The 13,025-nt window shown below is 43.7% G+C and overlaps 1 protein-coding gene across 1 annotated transcript in view; it reads right to left on the reverse strand.

Annotated features, from left to right (window-relative positions):
• The window catches only part of Mrtfa (myocardin related transcription factor A), a 170,114-nt gene that overhangs the window by 104,827 nt on the left and 52,262 nt on the right, over window positions 1-13,025 (reverse strand). The window lies entirely within an intron of this gene.

Consider the following 13,025-nt stretch of genomic DNA (forward strand, 5'->3'; position numbering starts at 1 on the left):
CAAATGTCTAGGTTACAGACCCAGGATGTTATCAACAGGCTCGGAAGTTTAAGGCAACACCTCTCTACACAGTTCAGGTGAAGCTCAAACCTGTAATGCTCCCGCCTCAGCCTCCTGGATGTTTGGATTATAAGTGTGCACTGCTGCAACCAGTTTAAGAGGTTTTTGTAAAGTGATTGGGGATGGTTATTAAGCTCCTAGAGTTTAATAATTTAATTTCAAGTTAGCTTCTCAGAAGGACAACATACAGTTAAATAAAAGCAACACACACGTGCGCGCGCACGGACACACACACACACACACACACACACACACACACACACAGGCACGCACACACACCAGGTTAAAAGGAAATGCTAACCAAGGAGACATAGCTGTGAAATAATTATTACCTTCCAACTACTAAGCAAAAGCATCCTGAGAAATAACAGACTGGGCAGCCAATGGTAAGTCAGTGCACACTGCATTATCACACCCAGGATAGGGAAGTAAACGTCTTTGTAAAGAAGTGCAGAGATGTCTGTCTGGGGATGGGTATTGGAGTTAGCCAACCGTTATATGGGTTCCCAACCACAGAACCCAGAACTAGTGTATTACGCATAGCACTCCCACAAACATGGCGAATGTCCCTAAGTCTGTTGGACTTTCTGCATGACACGTGGCAAGTACCGGCCCCACAAAGTGACGGTGCAGAAGGGTAAGCCAGGAGCAAAGTGGCCACGGTGGGCGGACTGAATCTATCTTCCAAAACTGGCTAAAACTGCAAAGGCTGGGCTGAGGCTGGAGTGCGTGGAGCTGACCACAGATCTAAAAGAAGGCTGGCTATTCAAGGGATCCGGCAATGGGGCTGGGGATTTAGCTCAGTGGTAGAGCGCTTACCTAGGAAGCGCAAGGCCCTGGGTTAGGTCCCCAGCTCCGGAAAAAAAAAAAAAAAAAAGAACCGGCATTTTGAAGAAAGGATCAAGTGATCAAGTCCTAAAGTGATGTTGTTATGAAAACAATAAAAGCAAGAGCTTTTACTTAAAAACCAAACAAAAGGGGCTGGGGATTTAGCTCAGTGGTAGAGCGCTTACCTAGGAAGCGCAAGGCCCTGGGTTCGGTCCCCAGCTCCAAAAAAAAGAACAAAAAAAAAAAACAAAAACAAAAACAAAACTTCTTACAGAATTGAAATGTCTTTAAAATGATAAAGAATAAAAAACAACAACAAGCGTTTTAATGTCAAAGAGCCTGGCTAAGCAGTGGTTCACGCCTGTAGCCCCAGCACTAAGAGCCTGAGACAGGAGGATCACTAAGCCCAGGACCACATTGAGCAACAAAGAAAAATCTTCTAACCCAGTCTCCAACAAATATCAAACACAGTGAGTAAATAAACAAGAACCAAGAACTGGCTAGGGACACAGCTGAGTGACAGAGCACTTACCAGCATGCATGCCCAAGTCGCTGGGTTCAGTCAGTACCGCAAAAACAGCAGAACCAAAACAGAACCCAAAACAGAACAGGCAACACAGACAGCCTGCAAGCATTTCCAACAATGAGCCTTGGTGCTTGCATCAGCTAAGAACACATGCATTCTCGAACGGTGGTGGGGAACACCTTTATTCCCAGCACTCAGGAGGCAGAGGCAGTCAGTCCGAAGTCAGCCTGGTTTAGAAAGTGAGTTCCAGGACAGCCAGGACTACAAAGAAACCCTGTCGTTCCCGTCCCCCGACCCCCCGCACCACCACCACCAAAAATATAAAAATAGAGTACACGTCTTCTCCGAATAGTATGCGTTATTAAAAATCACTTTATAAAGCACTGAATGTAGAAATGTTGACTCTAAAATTTTTAAAAGATATGAAAGCATAGGAATTATGTTAAAACACAAGAAATTTTTGTTTGCTTAACCTATTAAAGTTTTAATGTTTTCTTCCCCAGATTTTTACATATTTTAAAGTCTGATTAAATTGTATATATTTACCATGTACACATTATGCCTTGAAGCACATAGACATTATAAAATGATTGTTGGCTTTCTGATAGATTCCAAGTGTTTCTAGAATACTTATATTGTTTTTTCTTTTTAATGAAAAGGTTAGGTTTAAGTCTAGGAAGGGAAACCAGTGTTCCCTTGAGGCTACAGTGAAGACTTTGGAAACCAGTAAAGTCCTAGACAGCCTCCAAACTACAAAGGGCACTGAAAACTAAAAGACCACATTCTACCCTACCTTCAAGCCACAGTGCACTGTTGTCGGGATTCCTTCACTGGGGGTAAGGAGACAAAACCACCAACCCCTCCTGACAGGGCACAGAAACCTGTATTGACACAGTAGTGTAACTGTATTGGTTCTCCAACTTTGACTCGCTGGACTCACAGAGCTTGGGCGAGGGGTTGATTCCTCAGAGCAGCCTCACTACTGGAAATTCTCACACCAGCATGGGTGACTTCCCCGAGCTGCGCACACGGGAGCCTGCCCATTCAGTTAGCCCTCTGTCATCTACACACAGGCACTTCACAAAGACTGTGGAGGCACATGCATTAGGGGGTAACTGTAACTGGCCAGGAGGTGTAGGATGGGACAGACTCTCACCCCTCCCATGAGGGATCATCCACAGTCAGCAGAGTGGTCTTGAAGGTTGGGATGACAGCTGTGCTCTCAGATCAGTGCTGCACACACAGTAAGATCAGCTGTGGTTCCGTCCTGACAGGTGTCTCTGCCTGCTCACAAGTACGAAATGGACCGAAAAGGTAAGAGATGAGAGCAGCAAGGACATAATTATGCAGATAACATAATTAAAAGTAAAGCTTAAGTGTGCTGGCACACGACTTCATTCCAGCACTCGGGAGGCAGAAGCAGGTAGACCTCTTGAGTTCCTGGCCAGCTTGGTTTACACAGTGAGTCCTGCCCAGGCAGAGATGTACAGTGAATCTCCCCAGAACAAACAAAGCTAAGACGGGAGTTAATTTGATGTGTTTTAGTTGTTTTATATATGAAAGCAGCATTCTAGGCCAAAATCTCTGCTCAGAAAACCCTGGGGACAAACTAGAAGGGCTCAGCACTTGCTGCCCTTCAGGGGATCTGAGTTCAGTTCCCAGTCTGAACAGTTCTCAGAATGAGAATGGAGGTCCATAACCATGTTACTCCAGTTCCAGGATTCTAGGACCCTCTTCTGACCTACACTGGCCCTTGCATGCATAAACACATGCAAGCAAACACTCATACACATAAAATACTTACTTTTATGTGTATGGATAATTTGTCTGTATGGATGTCTGTGCACCAAATGCCCATGGGGGCCAACAGAGGGGGTTGGATCCCCTGAGTCTAGAGTTATAGACAATTGTGAGTCACTATGTGGGTGCTGGAAATGGAAGCCAGGTTCCCTGGGAAAACAGCCAGTGCTCTTCACTAATGATTATCTCTCCAGCCTCAAAATAAATATCTTTTTTAATTGGGGAAAAGGTTGAGGGACAGGAGTGAGATGAAATATAATGGCATATTTTAATAAATATGTCGTAGTGAAACCCAGTACTTTATATGCTAACTTATGAAATTTAAGTCCTGGTGTCACAGGGCTGGCAATGAGCAGCCAGTCATGGTGACAGCTGACAGACTCAAAGTAATTAATTCCTTACTGCAAAACAAGATTACAGTAAGAGCTTTTCCCACCTCAGCACACAATTTTCCTACCATAGAGACATTCTCCCTGAGTCAATCTGGACCACCACACAGAGGGAAACACAAGAGCATTTTCCTTTACAAGCCAGTGCGAGGTCCATCAGAGCATGCAGATGCATACCTGTAGTGCCATTTCCTAAAGAGGCTGAGGTAGCAGTGAGACTAGCCTGGGCATCTCAGGAAGTCACCACCTCTTTAAAAGTGCGCAAACTGATGTGGTGGCACACGTCTTTAATTCCAGCACTCAGGAAGCAGGTGGATCTTTTTGAGTTCAAGGCTAGCCTAGTCTACATAGTGAATTCCAGGACAGCCTGGGCTATCTATTTAGAGATCCTGTTTCAATAAACAAATACACAAATGAAGACTAATGAGACAACTCAACAGGGAAGAACGTTTGTCAAGCATAGGTAACGACAGTGTTCAATCCTTGGACTCCAGAGAGAGACAACTACCAAGTTGCCCTCTAAGCTCCATACTTGGGCTGTGGCATGTGCATACACATAACAATATAGAACAAGAATTTGAATACATAAATATGTAAGATCTGAGAAGATAGCTTGGTAGGTAAAAGTGCTCGCTATGCAAGCCTGACTGAGTTTAGAACCCCTGAACCAGCATAAAAGATGGTATAAATATAGGAGCACAAGAGTTAGTAATGCTAGCACCCCCTACAGGCCTGTGTAGCAGGCCTGTTAACCTGGCTTCCAGAGTGATCAAGATATCATATCTCAAGTAGAAAAGAAGACTAAACGCACTGGTTGCCTTCTGATCTCCCCAAGCCCAGTCCAACACCCACACCGTGGATGACTCTATTGCACAGTCATTATCCAGAACAGCTTCTAGCAGCTGGGCCAGTAACTGGCATCCTGACCGGGTTGCAAGGGCAATAAAGCCAGGTCATGGCTAGAGCTACCTTTCGGTTCTGTTACCTCAGGCTCGGGTCAGGCAAAGGTTGGCAAGACTGAAGCAAGAGGCTTAACAGCGGGCCTCCATTCCATTCATTCAGTTGACATTTTTTTTTTTTTTTTGGTTCTTTTTTTCGGAGCTGGGGATCAAACCCAGGGCCTTGCGCTTCCTAGGCAAGTGCTCTACCACTGAGCTAAATCCCCAACCCCCATTCAGTTGACATTTAATGCAGTTCTATAGTGTCTATGGGGCTGAGGATACAGAATACACTAAAACATTGATTCTGAAAGTGAGGAAACAGACGTGTAAACAGAGCCTGGAAAGCCCCGGGACTATTGTGGTGAAGGTGCCCATGGGGCATGGTGGAGGCACACCCCCCTACCAAGAGCATGCATGCCTACTTACATATATACTCCTGTCACATACATACACACACTTAAAAATGAATACAAGTAATTTCACTGCGAGATACAGTGCCGTGTGCCTATGAACAGTTCAAGAGGCTAAGGCAATATGCCACTTGAGCCTAGAGGTTCAAGGTCGACTTGGGCAAAATAACATTACCTACAGCACCTTCCTGAAATGGAGTGGGGGCAGGGAGATGAGCAAGCCACGGAGCACAAGGGTCAACTCATTATTCACTGAGCTTCAAAAAGTAAAATCACAGTTTTCAAAGTGTTTACTTCTCACTGATGAAGAACCGCTCTCCCCCTGAAATGATTAGAAAATTAACAGCACTGCTGGGATTCTGAGCTTTGATACGGTGTGTTACTAGTCCCAACATGCAACAAGGATCCATCCTGTGACATCGTGAGTTTTTCCTAATGAAACATGATGATAAACTTTGGCATCCCTGTCCCGAAAAACTTGGAATTACTCAAAAGAGAAGTGAGGGTCAGTTTGCTTTTTTTTTTTTTTTTAAACGAGATGGGAGGTAAGGGTGTAGCTATGCTACCTGTGGGCCTTGAAGTCAACCCTCCTGATTCGGCCTCTTAAGCAGCTTACATCGCAGGTGTGTGACAACACCCCAGCTAGTTTTTCATATGAGAGCCATACAGTTGTGACGTAATCCGTAGAACACAAGTTACTAATGAAGGTTGTCAAGTTTTGTTGTGACTGGGGTCATGACTGTGCCTTTTTACTGTGTAGAATAAAAGGAACAGCAAATTCAAAGATTGTTAACAAGGTTCTGTTCAGGGTTAGTGTTAGTATTTTGTGTTTCTTTTTTTCTCTCTTTAAACAGGGTCTCATGTTTCAAACGCTGGCCTCAGATTTGCTGTGTGGAAGAGACGACCCATGAACTGCTGGTCCTTCTCTGCAGTGCTGGGATTATAGGTCTACACCACCGCCAACAGTTTTATGCAGTACTTGGAGATCAAACCCAGGGCTTCCTGAATGCCTGGGAAGCACTCTACCCAGTGACCCAAATTCTCAGCTTTCTTAATTCCCACCCCCATTTAGTAGCTTAATCATGGATTAAGGGCCATATCTATGTGTGCGGGGGTGGGGAGGTGGGGCTGGTGATGATGCACACCTTTAATCCAGCACTCAGGAGGCAGAAGCAGGTGAATCTCTGTCTGAGTTTGAAGTAAGCCTGGTCTACAGAGATCCAGAACAGCCAAGGATATTACACAGAGGAACTCTGTTCTGAAAAACAAAACAATCCACATTTATAGAACCATTTTTTTAAATGAAATTACCTAATCGCTTAAATTTGTACATGGGTACTTTGTTATTGTGTGAATTGAGTAAATGATATGCTATGGTGGCATCCTCTCAGGTTTCATGACACATTCTCTAAAATGCCCTTATTAGTGTAAAGAGAATCTCTTATCAGCAATACCGGTCACTAAGAAAGCTTATGGCCAATGAACTGAGGCAGAAAATAGGAGGTGGGACATCCAGCAGGGATAGAAAGAATTCTGGGAAATAGAGACCCGGAAGATTCCCCCAGATTGCTGATGAGACAGCAGGTAACTAGCAGGTAACTGAACCCAGGACAGAATGAAGGGGAGACTTGCCCTGGAAAGCTGAGGAGACAGATGTAAGGAGACAAGGAAAAGAGACCTGTCACGTAGCTAAACCCAGGTCAGAATAAAAGGGATAAGAGGTTAAGAGCTCGTCAGAGATAAGCTGAAGCTTATGGTCTAGGTATTTATTAATAAATAAATAATCTCAGTGTCTTTATTGTTGGGAACTAATTGCCCAGAAGAAAAAAAATGATTTTTTTTTACACATTAGAAAAAAACACAGTAACATTCCTTTAAAAAAAAAAAGAATTATTTATTATATGTATACTCAGACACACCAGAAGAAAACATCAGGTCTTACTATAGATGGTTGTGAGCCACCATGTGGTTGCTGGGAACTGAACTCAGGACCTATGGAAGAGCAGTCAGTGCTCTTAACCACTGAGCCGTCTCTGCAGCCCCCACAGTTACATTCTTTCACAAGGGCCACGGGACAGCAAGATTGGATGGAAGTTGACAACACAAGAGGATAGCACAAGCTGCTGAGGCTGAGTCGTAAGGAAACCTTCCCCGCTTTGTGTATGATGCTTGATAACATAAACATACCTGTCTACGTGTGTGCATGTGCGCCGCCTGCAAGTGGTGCAGGGGAGGTGAGAAGGGATCAAATCCCCTAGAACTGCAGTAAAGAATGTTTGTGAACCACCAGGTGGGTGTCGGGAACCAAACCCAGATTCTCTGCAGGAGTGGCCAGCGCTCTTACCAGAAGCCATCTCTTTAGCTCCCTTGATAATGTTCTTATACTTAAGGTTTTCTAATCACTCTTATTTAGTTGTCTGTGGAGAGGGGCACAAGCCACAGTGCACTTGTGGTGGTCAGAGGACAATGTTGGAGTCAGTTCTCTCTTGCCACCATATGGAATCCTGGGATTAAACTCAGGTTGTCAGGCTCATTAGCAAGTGCCTTTATCTACCAAGTCAGCACCCTGGCCCCATTTAAAAGTTTACATATGATTCTAGGATCTAGAGAAATGGCTCAGTGGTTAAGAATGCTGTGGTCGTCTGAAAGAGAATGGCCCGCATAGGCTCATAGATTTAAATCCTGGTCAGTAGGATGTGACATTATTTGAAAGAATTATAAGGCCTTGTTGGAGAAAGTGTGTCACTGAGGGTGGACCTTGGACTTTCAAAACCCAAACCAGGCAGTGTCCCTCTCTGCCTGCTGCCTGCAGATCCAGATGTAGAACTCTCAGCTCCTATGTCTGCCTGCATACAGCATGCTTCCACCATGAGGATAGCAGACTACACCTCTGAAACTTTAAGCAAGCCCCGATTAACTGCATTCTTTTATAAGAGTTGCTGTAGTCATGGTGTCTCTTCACAGCAACAGAACACTAAGACAGATACTGTGCAGTCATGAGAACTAGAATACAGATTTCAACACTTATATCAGCAATAATAAGCCAAGATTCTTGCACAGGCCTGAAACACCAGCTAAAGGGGCTCAGGGATAGGACCTCTCAGGTACCAGCCTACCTCAGAAAACACAAGCTCCAGGTTCAGAAAGAAACCTTGATTTGGAAGAATAAGCAATGAATGATAAGGAAAGACACCTGATGCCACTTCCTGGCCTACGCATATGCGCATGGACACACGTACACAATCAGTCAGTCAGCAACTGAAACAAAGCTTCAGTGGCAGAGCACCGGTCTAGCTGCATGAGGTGCCCTAGGTGCACTCTCCATAGTGATTACAAAGACCTTCCCTAGGCAAAGGGGAGACTTAGTGAAGCATAAAAGGAGGTTCCGTTGACCTTGACCATATGACACAAACCAGAAATCACTACAGGACAAGGACTGACAAAAGAGAAAGGATTTTAGCATAAAATACAGACATGGATTTACTTCTCTAGCAAATATTACTCTACTCATTTTCAAATAGCCAAATAGCTTATGTACAGAAAATCCCAAATACAGTATGACCAGGTAGTGACAACACTAAGAGCTGGGCAGGGGTCATCACTATGAATCCAGTGTCCCTCTTGGTTCCTAACATCCTTAAATTGAATGTTTCAATGTTGCCAGCTTATAGTCCTACTGAATCCAAGACTATTATCTGGCCTGCTGCTTCACCTATGATCAGCAGCAGCTAGAACAAAAACAACACAGGCAGGGTCAACTCCCACAACCCATCTGTTCCCTCTCTTGGTTCCCCACCCAACCCCACCCCCTTTCAGGCTGCATGCCTTCTGTCTGAGCAACATATGTACCCAGAAGCAACAGCACAAAATGTGTCAGAGAGTGGAAGAGCTTAGGGAGGCAGCTGACACTCTACCAGACGTGAACATACTAGACTAGTGGAGTCCGTATGCCCAACAGCTTCATACAATCAAATGACACTAGGCCAATTCCTATGATAGGTTTTAGGACAGGCAGACCAAGCATGATATCGTACAACTAAAATCCCAGCACTTAGGAAACACAGGCATAAAAGATACTGAATCTGGGCTGGAGAGATGGCTCAGAGGTTAAGAGCACTAGCTGCTCTTCCAGAGGTCCTGAGTTCAAATCCCAGCAACCACATGGTGGCTCACAACCATCTGTAATCAGATGCCTTCTACTGGTGTGTCTGAAGACAGCTACAGTGTACTAATAAGTAAATAAATCTTAAAAAAAAATTTTTTAAAAAGATACTGAATCTGAGGACAGCCTGAGTTAGTTAGATCCTGTCTCAAATAAATTAATTAACCAAAATATTTAAAAGAAACGGCAGCTTCTACTTTAGATCCTTTAGCATGTTGTGCTTCCATGTGGAGTGTTCTCGACCAACTGCTAAGGACTAGGATCTACCGTTTCCAGACAGCCCTACAGCCTTAAGAATGTAAGCAAAGTCTTCCTGTATACGCTAACCAGACCAGGCACCAGTGAATGTCATTTGACCCCGGTTAGCAATATGTGGCTTACACTGTATAGGAAGGACAGCTCTACAAACAGTAAGATAAAAAATAGCCACCGAGTTCTAAACAGCAATGCTGAAAACCAAATGATGATGCAATAATGACTTAAGTTCTGGGAATGAGGGGAAGGGTTTTGAGTTTGGGTTTTGGAATGCCTGTTTTGTTTTGAGGCAGGGTCTCAAGGAACCCAGGCTGACCTTGAACTCACTGTGTAGCTAACCCATTCTCTCTCCAATTCTATGCAATAGTTGGCTGCTTTGTACATGAAAACACCCACACTAACTTTCTTCTGCTCCCTACTACCCATTCCTTCCATAGTTGTGTTTTTACCACTAGTGGGCCAATGACCCAGTAGCTAGTAAATTTAATGAGGAAAAAAAAAACCTGCATTCTGCTTTCTTTTTGTCCCAAGTATTTAGACACAAATCTTGATACATGATAAGGGTTCAAAAATACTGCATTTACTACTTATATTAACCTCATAACTAGCATTCATCTATGCCCAAAAGTCAGAGAATCAGAAAGCAAAGAATAAAGAAGTTTCTATCACAGGTAGGTATGAAAATACAAAGATCAGAAAAAGCTTCATGGAAAAGGCCACAGGACTTAAGAATGACCTGAAGTTTTAGCTGTGCAAGCAGCTTGGGTGAAAAGCTCACTTGTACCTGGGAGTTTCAGGTTAACTTGAACCATCCATCATCCAACATCCTTAACAACAGATACAACCAATGGGATGCACACTTCTCACTGATTCTTCAATGCATGTTTACTGAGCACACTACCTGCCAGGCACAATACAAGTTCTTAGGGTTGAGAGCAAAGAAGAGAAAATTCCTGCTCTCGGGAAGCTTAGACTCGTCCAGGAGAAAGGACTGCATGAACACAAAGAGGAGAATAGTCAGGAGATACCCTGAGTATCAGGCAAACCATGTGATTCAAGTACAGAAAGATTCAAGAACAGAAAACTAAGCCTCTAGCTCTAGAAAGCAGGAAGTGACATCATCAATATTTAAGAAAATCAGCACATCAGAGAACTGATATGGAAAAGACAACTTATGGGGGAAGGAAAAGTGCTCTTCCTAAGTTAAAACGTAAGTACACTAAGGCTGCCCTGAACGTTAGTTCTGCAGAAGAGGACTGTCACAGTGTTCTCAGGAGAGCTGCGGCTCACATCCACTGAATCCATGTTGAGTGAACGAGACAGGCCTTCTATGGGATACAATGTGTTATGGGATGCATTTGGTTGCAGGAGATGAACTAGAAGAAAGTATCAAAGATGACTTCAATAGCTGGGTGTGGCAGCACACCTGTGTTCTTAGAACTCAGGTAGTCTTGTTAAGAGAAACAAAGAAAGGGGGAATTTTATCTGAGGAGGTAAAGCTGACTTTGCACATTGAGTCCAGGGTCCGAGGTCAAGTTGGGAAAATGTCATCTGGGTTTCCTTTACTATTAGCGTAGGAAATGAAGGTAGCACAAGAGAGATTATCAACAAGAGAAGAAGAGGGAGCTGGAGAGGTGACTCGGCAGTTAAGAGTGCTTCTGCTCTCGCAGAAGACCCAGGGTTTGGTCTCCACGATGGACATCTAAGTCTGTGTAACTCCAGTTCCAGTGGATGGGAGAGGGTGCCCTGAGCACCTGTATGGACATGGAGCTGAGGCAAACATACACATAACTTTTTAAAAACATTACCTGGGGGGGAAACCGAAACAAAGAGAATAACAGAAAAGTAGTGAGATTGTGGGACCAAGCAGGTGTAAAATTGCAGAGGGGATAATTAGGTTAATGTTTGTTAGTTTGTAAGTCAGTAATGGAATTGCTAAGGGAGTGAAATCACTACCAAAGTCAGCTCGGCTGAAAGCTTAGGCATTCCCAGCCTCATTGCTTACTTGGGCTCTCAGGCCATCCCTGAGACTCCTAAATTATCATATACAGACGAGTATCTAATTACACATCAGCACTGTCTATTCCTACTATTTCAGACATGCAATAAAGCTGTAACTTTATAGTGCTGAGAGGCAACCAGCTGTCTCCCGACTTAAAGACACAAGTAAGCTTAAGGGCTCATAAAGGGGCATAAACTCACCAGCTGGAAGCAGCAGAGATAAATAAAAACATTTTGCAAATCTTTTTTTTTTTTTTTTTTTTTTGAGCTGGGGACCGAACCCAGGGCCTTGCGCTTGCTAGGTAAGCACTCTACCACTGAGCTAAATCCCCAACGATAAATAAAAACAGAAGAGAAGCTAAATATATACATCCCATCCCCAGACTCAATTCCTGCTCCATTATGTCACCCCCATCTACGTCCATAGCTTACAGTACACCCTACAGGTGTCAGGTAGGTAAGGCGCCATCTTCCCTTGACTGAGCAACACTGTCCTGAAAGATCTGCGGTAGACCTGACTCTCATCATCACGCTCTGTTTTAGGCACTGAAGTTCAAGAGATAAAATTTATCTGCTGTGCTGAAACTTACATTATAGTAGGAGATTCATTAAATAAAAAACCAAAAACAAAGGAAGTGTGGCAGCACACTGTGATTCGATTCATCACAGTGGGGGGCAGAGGCTGGCAGATCTCTGTAAGGTTGAGGCCAGTTGGGGTTACATAATAAGACCCTACCTCAAAATAACAGAAGTAAAACCAAAGTAAACAGCTATATAGTAAGATAATCTAAATAAACTATAAACATTATATGCCTGGGGCCAAGTCAAGAAAGGTCTCATTGAGGAGATGCTATCGGAGCTGAACTGAGCACAGTGAAAAGCACTTAATAACCACTTAATATAAGAAAGGTGATGGGGGCTGGGGATTTAGCTCAGTGGTAGAGCGCTTACCTAGGAAGCGCAAGGCCCTGGGTTCTGTCCCCAGCTCCGAAAAAAAGAACCAAAAAAAAAAAAAAAAAGAGAGAGAGAGGTGCTCTACCTGTCTGTATTCAATCTGGACAACACTAAGAGCTAAGTATTTATAGTACTCGGTTTTAAAGTTGAGGAAACTAGGTCCTGAAAGGATACATTATTAGAAGACGCTGTACAAGAAGCTTCAGAACCTATGCCTCTAATTACCACACACTCTCTGCCTGAATCCACTCAGTAAGAAACAGACAGCAATGCAGAGGGAGAAGCAAGTACAAACCAAAAGGCACTGAGGAGGGATGACAGGGAAGACAGATGCCCCTGGATGCACAGAGTGCAAGGCCTGATTCATCGTTTCCAAAACAGTGTTAGCAGGTACACAAAGAATGACCATAGGGAAGCTATTTGCTTCTGACTTTGAGTCTAATTTACTAGCCTGTCCCCAAACAACAATGGAATGTTCTTTAGATTACAGTGTGATGTGTGACCTGAGTAAGTCATATCACCATGTTTGGTGATAGATATTATTGTTGTTTATCTTGTTATCATAGAGTGTCGAACAAGAAAGTATTCTGAAAAGCACAGAAATACTAACACAAGGTTGTGTTTTGCGGACAACATTTAACATAAAGTTCACAATTTACCTTAAACCATCCCTTGGCACACACCCCTCTGAGGATAAAT

This window comes from Rattus norvegicus, chromosome 7 (assembly GCF_036323735.1).
Source record: "Rattus norvegicus strain BN/NHsdMcwi chromosome 7, GRCr8, whole genome shotgun sequence".
Lineage (NCBI taxonomy): Eukaryota > Metazoa > Chordata > Mammalia > Rodentia > Muridae > Rattus > Rattus norvegicus.